This window comes from Somniosus microcephalus, unplaced genomic scaffold (assembly GCF_052327205.1).
Source record: "Somniosus microcephalus isolate GS21.2 unplaced genomic scaffold, FLI_Smic_1.0 unresolved_chr6, whole genome shotgun sequence".
Lineage (NCBI taxonomy): Eukaryota > Metazoa > Chordata > Chondrichthyes > Squaliformes > Somniosidae > Somniosus > Somniosus microcephalus.
The window spans coordinates 51761147-51770428 of NW_028225184.1; the positions used below are offsets into that span (position 1 = coordinate 51761147).

The 9282-nt window shown below is 41.9% G+C and overlaps 1 long non-coding RNA gene across 1 annotated transcript; it reads left to right on the forward strand.

Annotated features, from left to right (window-relative positions):
• Nucleotides 1-724: 724 nt before the first annotated feature.
• LOC147087297 (uncharacterized) lies at nt 725-5751 on the forward strand. The gene is made up of 3 exons (XR_015075609.1): nt 725-1360; nt 3132-3172; nt 4223-5751. It is a non-coding gene; the product is annotated as an uncharacterized LOC147087297 (long non-coding RNA).
• Nucleotides 5752-9282: the final 3531 nt, after the last annotated feature.

Sequence of the window (9282 nt, forward strand, 5' to 3'; positions counted from 1 at the left end):
CACAGCATGGAATGAAATTATAGTTTAGCGGAGCAGGAGATGGGCACTGTGTACAATGGAAATCCTGCCTGAATTCGACCGTTTCCCACCGGTGGGTTTATTTAAAAGTACCCCCTTCGGGTTCCTTCATAAAACATTGGGTGGTTGTGTCGGGACAGTTATGGTGCTGGGGCACAGGTTTCTGTGTCCAAAAGACCTTTTCAGCTCATTGACTCTACTCTTATTTCTATTTTGTAAACCATTATTTGGCTCAGATTTCTAACACTTACATTTTCTTCTCAGGGAAGTGGAGAAGCAGCAGAGAAATTAGGTGAGATCATTGACTGTTGAATTGACAATTACAACCACACCTGGCCAAGATAAAACTCAGATGCAGATGTTCAGGAATAATTGTACCCTGTATACTTCACTTCCTTTTCATATTAGAAAGAAACTCCCCCACTCACACTCACGCACACACTCCAACACGCAATTAGACGTATATACATACATACACTCACAAATACATATATATATACACAGACTGGTATACATAATCACACACATTCACACACAAGAACACATATATTTTCTCATACGTTCAGTGAAAGACACAGATACACGCTCATAATAAAGCATACACTCCAACTCAAACACACAAATATTAAAACACACATACACACACTCAAACACACAATCATAATAAAACACACACACACTGAAACACACACACAATCACACACACTCAAACACACACACAATCACACAAACTCAACCATATTCAAACACTAATCCAGGCAGTTTTCACTTACTTCAGTAATTTTGTTTGCATCTGCACTACATCCCTTTAAATGTGTTTTTGTTCATTATCTCATTAAACTATAGCCTTTCTCATCTGGGGATCCCATATTAACGACAGCTCAATGAGAGATGAAATCCCTCTTTGTGCTCACTGAATCGATATCGCGAATCGGTTTGTGATGATTTCATCAAATTCTTATTTTTAGCCCAATGGAAATTCTGCTCGCCAAAAAGATTGTCCAACGGGAGGAAATATTCACAAACTATGTAATGGTGCCGCTCCACATGGTGAGAGCAGGAGATAGGTCCTCATTAATCACCCTAGACGTCAAACTAATCATTAGTTCCAGGGTAACAAGGAATAACCTGGCCTGGGAACAGTTGGATAAACACATGTTCCAGGACGTGGGCAGAGAGATACTTCTACATATAACATGGGATCCATGTCTGAAATCCAATCAATACCTGTATCAAGAATTTAATGATCTGTGCCATCGAAAATAAAATGATTAATTGACGATATATGTTGTTTTAAGGAACACAGCGCCTCCTGGTGACCAAAGCAGTGAGACCCTAACATGTAAGTTCAGTTTTGTATTCGTACATCCAAAATTCTCCTTTGCATTTAGCTTTTCTTGCAGTTAACGAAAAGGAATGAACACAATATTATTGTTACATTTCTAGTAACCGTTTGTAGACATTTTATTGTATTAGCAAACCAACTTTGAATCACATATACTGTCAATCATTCTGAAGCATTTAGTGAATCTGACCAAGAATCAAAATAAACTCTGAATATATATTTTCATCATTCAATGAAAGTGATTTTTCAGACAGGGAGTGATGAGGGACTGTAGTCAACAGATGCAGAGAGGATAGTCGGAAAGAGGTCGCTCGACCCGGCACATAGATGTAAAACAAACCCCTTTTTTATTCCGACCCACTGTGCTAATTTGTTTCTAATAGGAAATCTGATCATGCATTTTTTTAAATATTTATATATTTACAGTACAGTAGTGTAATAGATGGCAATTGCTGAAGCAAGTGGAGTCGGTAATAGCATCACAGGTTTTTGCAAACATGCTGAGAAGCTGCACCACGCCACCACTGGTGGATAGATGTAATTACAGTATGCCAAATTTCTGTCGCAGATTTTGATTCTACAAGTGAATCAAGCAGAGGAATTTATCATGAGCAATGTGAAGCAACTAATTACAATCGGAAGTGCGATTTATAAAGAGCACAAAAGATTTGTATGGTATTGCTCATCGAATTCGCAGTGCAATAGGCATGTGGAGTCCGGGCTAAGTAGAGTCTTCAAGTGCAGCATTGCAGGGTCATCTTCTTAGGGTGTCAGTCGGAACCGAGGATGACTTGCTTCCACACTAAAAATTAGTTCTCAGGTGACTACACGCTCTGTCAAAGGTGGGGCAGACGGTGGTTGAAGGGGTGGGTTGGTGGGCTGCATGGGTTGACGTGCGCTCCTTCCAATTTTTGCTCTTGTAGGGTAGTGAATTACTGGACCGGGGTACACAGATGTAATTAAATTCCAATGTTGGCCGTCTTTCCCTTTTGTACAATACTTCACGTTTTATTGTTATTTAATGATAAATAGCAAAACCCTTTCAAAGATGTGAAGCTAACACATTGGGTTAGGAGGAGCACCGAACTTCTTCTCCAGTAACTTTTAATGCGTTGTAGTGCCACCCGTGGTTAGATGGTGTAATAACAGTGTGAGACATTTACATATAAAGTTTCCAGAATAAAGGATCACATAGGTTATTATAATGAGAAAAGATTGAACAAAAATGATGACAACATTTTTACAACAACAAGTAAGATTTTGTAGAGAGGTAGCAACATGCCTGTATGATGTAAATATTTCGGAATCAAGTGTTTCCTTATTCAAATAGCTAAAGTTATTATCATGGATAAAAATGCATTAATATTCAACAATCGAGAGTTTAGCACTCATTCAGATCACAGGACAACTCTAGATTAGGCAAGCTATCGCTGCATCAGCGATAATCCGAGAAACATCAAGTCATACAGTGAAAATCTACTGCCCATGTCGAGAGAAACCTCAGCCAACCCATCCACTTCCTGGAGAAACCGAGGAATTGAGAAGGGAAGCTCAGCATAGGAGATGCATTCACTTCCTAGTGGATAGTCAAATACCCATTGGTAGTTGTCAATGGCCAGCTAGTTCCCACTATTGAGTGTGGAGATGGTGTCCCATCCATATGATGATAAACAAACCCTCCATAGGAATAAAACTCTTTAATAAAAGAGGGAAATGCTCTAAGTATTTAAACATCAATCCATTTGTTATTGTGTTTTGTTTTGTTTAGATGCTGTTCTTAACCTGCAAACATTGCCGAGAGTAAACGCTGTAAGTTAAAAATGCACTGGGATTTTATTTTTCCATTGATGTGGACTTTTATCTCGCTCATTCCATCTCCTGGAACGATGTGTCCAAATATTTGTTGCCTTCAGAGTTCTTCTTCTTTTGAAATATCACAATTGCCTTGTCCAGTAATTAATATACATGAGGACAAAAATGTTTTTGATCACACTTCAATATGTCTTTAAACGGCGACAGAATGATGTCCAATGCAGAATAATGAACGGATCTCTATTTTTCTAAGCGGATTGAACAAATGTATTTGCAATAGAACAATAATATTTGAGGGGTGAGGTGTAGATTTGGGCCCGCTATAGGAACTGAAGGGAAATTACAGAGTTCAATTACCACGAATGCAGCTGCAAACACACTCCTGTACAAGCGAATCTAGGCAGTGTACAGCATTTACAGTTTAACAATTGGTTAATGTCTGGAATATGCAGAGCATTTTGACATAAACAAGACCATTTTCTATTTCACCCACTGAACCAACATGCGGTTTCCACATCTTACACACAACATCCTAGTATCCCACCTGGAAAGTTAAGTTGTCCCTTCATTTTCCGATGCTGTCAGAGATAGGCGCTGGAACTTTTGGCTTAGAGTGGGCCTAAAACAGTGATCTGGATTCAGCCGCCCATTTTACACCTTACTGATGTCCCTTTCCATCGATGTCAAAGTGATCGGTGGCCGAACCCTTATCGTCCCTTCAGCACCTCTGATCAAGTAGAAAATTCCTCCCGCTCTCTGTTTCCATCATGTCCTGTTGCCCTGCTGCTGCTCGAGTGTCCCTTCTTGTTTTAAACAAACAGCATTACCTGAGGTGAAAACTTCATCTGCAAATGTAACCGTTAGCAGACAGTTAATACCCTTTAGAGCAGTGCAATATTCCCCGTTTAATACTGCTCACTCCAACAACGCTGCTTTTGACATTTTTCGGCTTCTGCCTTGGAGCATCAGCTGATAGAATTTCGCTGAACTGTTACCAGAGTGTAGTTGTTCGATTGCTTTTCTGACCATTTGCACCATTCCTTTCAGAGTCAGCGAGACACCGTCCAAAACCTCGGTGAGGACTCCGTCCTCTATGCAGCAGTGAAACTCTAGAAGACCAGGCACATCCATCTCAACAGTACCGGACAATGCCATGGTCATCAGCATTTCACCCATTAAAATATTATTCAGCGAGACTTTGTGTTTGCAAGAAGCCATCTATAGAAATGTAATCTGTGAGAAATGTCTGACCCCACTCCAGGTATTTAGTTTACTTTGTGCGTAATTTAAACAAACATTTTAGAACATGGTAACCAGGAGCCGGCCATTCAGCCCCTCGAGCCTTCTCTATGGAATGAGATCATGGTTGGTCTGAACGTCAACTCGGTTTACCCGGTTTGTGCCAATCATTTGATATGCTGACCTAACAAAACTTTTCAATCCCTCTCTCGAAATCTCCTATTGTCCCCCAGCACAGAGCCTTTCTGCGGGTAAACTTCTAAATTTCTACAAAACTTCGCGTGAAGATGTGCTTCCTGAATTTGCTTCTGAGCGGCCTACCTCTAATTTTATAATTACCTTGTTATAGATTTCATTACCAGAAGAAATAGATTACCTATAGCCAACCTATCAGATAGTGTAAACATTTTAAGAACCTTGATTAATTAACACAATAATCTCCTGTACTCAAGGGAAAACAATCCAAGTCAATGCAACCTATCCTCAGAATGTAACTCTCTAAGCCCCGGTAACATTCTGGTGAATCTGCGCTGCACCCCTTCCAAGGCCAATAGATCCTTCCTGAAGAGCGATGCCCAGAAATGACCGCAGTATTCCAGACCGGGTCTGACCAAGGATTTGTACAACTCAAGTTTAAATTCCATCCTTTTTGCCATGTTCCTTGAGATAATTGTGACTGAATCGCTGTTTCTGTGTAGCCGGGCACAAAATGCAAACTTGGCCCCCAGTCCATGAATTTCAATAATCGATTAACCACCGGATTGGGGGCTATCAATTTCGCCAATACTCTCGGCACCACCTTGCAGCAGTAGGGTAGAAGCGGTGTTTTAGTAAAGTAAAACTTCTTACTAAGCTTGCACATTACAGAACGGACCTCACTTTGGGGAAATTAGAATAGATCAGGAAACTTCATGAACATCTTTGCCCTCTCCGCTACTGCTGGAGTTTCCTCCAGGAAGGCAATTCTGCTCTAAATAATTTGCTGTAAAATATGTTTTTGCTTTTACTGCCTGGGTGCTAAGTTTCACCATAGCAGAGCGCCGAATGTTAAATCTGGCGCAGAGTATCGCGCGCACCTTGAGGAATGGGATTGACTTTCCTTTCACTGATAAAAACGGGGTTTATTATGTTAAAACTGTGCGATTCCCCTCTGCCCTGCCAGAGTTTCCTCTCTGCGCTCTGCCCGGGTGATGCTTTGTTGCAGGAAATAATTATAACTGTTAATGGCATGGAAGATGATTTAATAGCTTTATAATAGCATATGCATTTGAGCGTACAGCAATGTCATGTGTTCAATATCTGAATAAAGGCATTACAATTTCGCAGAAGTCTAATTACACAGTAGTGGTGTTTGTTTATTTACTACAAGGTCCCATGAGGTTTGAAAGTCCAATAAAAACAAATTGCATTTATATCCTTTCCTTAAACGGTCCAAGGTGTTTCACAGGAAGGTAATCAGAAAAAAATTGAGATCGAGGTATCTGAGAAGATATATATTCCTTGGCTCACCTAGAGTGCAAAAATCAATCTGTCTCAGCCTTGAATATGCTCAACGAATCAGCATCCACAGCCCTCTGGGGTAGAGAAGTCCAATGATTCATAACCCTCTGAATGAAGTTATTCCTCCTGATCTCAGGAATGAATCTATTGAACCTTCGTTGCACCACTCCTAAGGCATGTATATCCTTGCTCCGATAAGGAGATAAAAATGGCTGAGACGTTAAACCGAGTCCCCGCTTACTTTCTCAAGTAGACATAAAGTATCCAATGACACTATTCGATAATGCGCAGGGGCGTTCTCCCCTGTGTTCTGGACAATGTTTGTCTCTCAACCAACATCACTAAAACAGATGATCTCCACCTCATAACAATAGAAAATGCTGGAAAAACTCAGCAGTTCAGGCAGCATCCGTGGAGAGAAATTTGAGTTGACGTTTCGGGTCGGAACCATTTTTCAAAATTGGAAATAAAATAAAATCGATCGAAGGCAGGACTGCGATCGACAAAAGAAGTAAAAGAGACAATAAAAGGTATTCGAAAGCAAACGAGATGGTTATAGGCCGGTGGAGACAAAAGACAGCTGAGATTAGGTGTGAAGTGAACTAGCAGGTAAGAGACAGCTGCCAGGTGAAAGGGAGAAACAGAAGGAAATGCGGGTGGGAAGGAAGACCCAAAACAAACGGGTGGAAAAAATTATAAGTAAAAAAGTAATAGGGGACGAGGTTATGATCTGAAATTGTTGAACTCGATATTGAGTCCGGAAGGCTGCAAAGTGCCTAATCGGAAGATGAGGTACTGTTCCTCGCATTGCACTTCGTGGGACATTGCTGTGCACAAATTGGATGCCGCATTTCTGACATTGCAACAGTGATTGCTCCTCAAACGTACTTCATTTGCTCTACAGTGTTTCCTGAGTTCGTGAAATGGAAGACTTTATTTTTTCTTTCGACTGTAACAGGGTGGAAATACCTTGCCCTTACTAAAGCCCCCACAAAACATACTTTCCGCCCTCTTTCACGTCCACACATCTCCACTAACGGGCGGGTAAACCTATATCGCTCATGATACACTAGCTCCCAAAGATAAAATTACAAACGTTGTGTGGACCAGCGGTCAGCGCTTTGTAAAAGTGAGAACTGAAGATTGGGCTGGAATCTGAACTGTGATTCAGAAAGTGGGAGGACCAATCATCGGCAGCCAATGAGGAACAAGAGGGGCTGCTCGCTCACCGTGGACACCATCACATATTCAGGCACTACCCATTGAACTGAGCTGTTTCTGGGAGCCTGAGATTAACTCCTGCTCCGATATAATTAAATGTTTGGAGGTGATGAGTCTGTGGGAGAGGCGCTCAAAGAAGCAAACAGCAGCCCTTGGACAGCAGCGCTCCTCTCTCTGTCCAAGGTTTGCGTGCTTAGCTGTCAGTGTGGATGTAGCTCAGTGGCAGAGCGCATGCTTTGAATGTATCAAGGTCACGTGTTATAATTTTTTAGTCTCTCAAGCACAGTATGACTGTAATTATGAAAATATAATCTCTATTTTCTCTGACAGAGAGCCAGCTGCCCAGCGATACTGATGGCTCACAGCTTTTAAATACTTTTCTGTTCTCAAGGTTTCTGCTCCTCTTTGAACATTTCAAAAACAGGTCTGTGGCATAAATGCAATGACCAAGGTTTAGTTTCCAAGCTGACATCCGATCTTTGAATCAGCAAGTGAGATGGAAGAACCACAGGGCGTCAAACAGGAACTAGAGCTGTGGCTGCTCGCTCAGCATTGTGACGTCACACAATCTGGCCAGTCTGTGACTGTGGGTGAAGAGCAGCTCCGGCCCACTGAATGTTTCTGGAGCCTCAGCTGTTGTAACCTGCTGCCCTCATAAAGCAACATTCAGGAACTGTGGTTAAAGAAAATGCTTGGAGATGCAACTTAGGCTCGCATACCACTGAGCTACATGTCCGGGGCACAAAGCTAATGACATCAAGGATAGAAGGACTGAGTTCCTTACTTTCTCAATGCCAACATTCATTTGCTAGACTTAAAATAAGCTCCTTTTTTGCTCCAAGTATGTACTGAATATGTGCACCTAATACAACTGTGGGTGAAGAGAAGAAACCAGGGCTCAGCACAGAAGTGTGAAAGGGGCATTGAGCAGGAAGACATGGGGACTCCTTGGGCTCCTCCCTCAGGGAAAAAGGAGACTAAGAGGAGACCTCAGAGAGGCCTTTATCATTATGAAGAGGTAACAACATATAACCATAGAATCTTACATCACAACAGGGGCATTTGGCTCCGTTGTGAGAGTGTCGTCTCTTTGAAAGAACAATCCAATTTAATCCCACAGCCCACTATTTGTCCCATAACTATCCTTCTAAGAACATATAAGAAATAGGAGCAGGAGTAGGCCATTTGGGCCCTCGAGCCTGCTCCTCCATTGAATAAGATCATGGTTCATCTTCTACCCCAACTCCACTTTCCTGCACTATCCCAATTCCATCAATTCCTTTTATATCCAAAATTCTATCGATCTCTGTCTTGAATTTACTCAAGGATTGAGCATCCACAGTCCCCTGGGGTGATTAATTGCAAAGATACACCACCATCTGAGTGAAGAAATTTCACCTCTTCCCAGTCTTAAATGGCCGTCCCCTTATTCTCAAACTGTGACCGCTGGTTCTATACACTGCAGCCAAATGAAACATTCTCGCTGCATCTAGCCTGTCGAGCCCTGTAAGATTTGTATATGTTTCGAGAGAATATAGGCCTAGTCTACTCAACATATATTAATAGTACAATCCCCCTATCCCAGCAATCAGTCTGGTGAACCTGTGTTTGCACTCCCTCTAAGGCACGTGTATTTTCCCTTAGGTAAGGAGAACAAAAGTTTTCACTGACACTCTGAATTCTTATCCTCACATGTAGCATGTACATTGCACTTGTTGACTAGGATCAGTTTCTGAGGATCCTCGTTCTCTATCTCACATCAGTTCCCTTTAGTCAGTCCACTATCAATCAGACTAATCCCGTTGTAACCCTGTAGCTCCCTACGAGGTGTTACCGAGATCTGGAGCAAACTGTTCAGATGCTGCTGCCGACTTCCTTTCGTTAAGTTTCTGCTCATCTCCCCTGTAAACATTAAAAGAAACTGCAGCAAAGCAGCAATTGTGAAGGTTTTGTGACCAGACCAAAATCCGATATCCGAAACAGAAAGTGAGGTGGAAGAACGACAGGGAGTCAAACAGGATCAAGAGCTGTGACTGCTCGCTCTGCATTGTGAATACACACGATTCCGTCAGCCAGCGGCTGCTGTGAGCTGAGATGTTGAGGAGTCCGGGTTGATGAAGAGCAGCTCTGGGCCAATTCAATGCTGG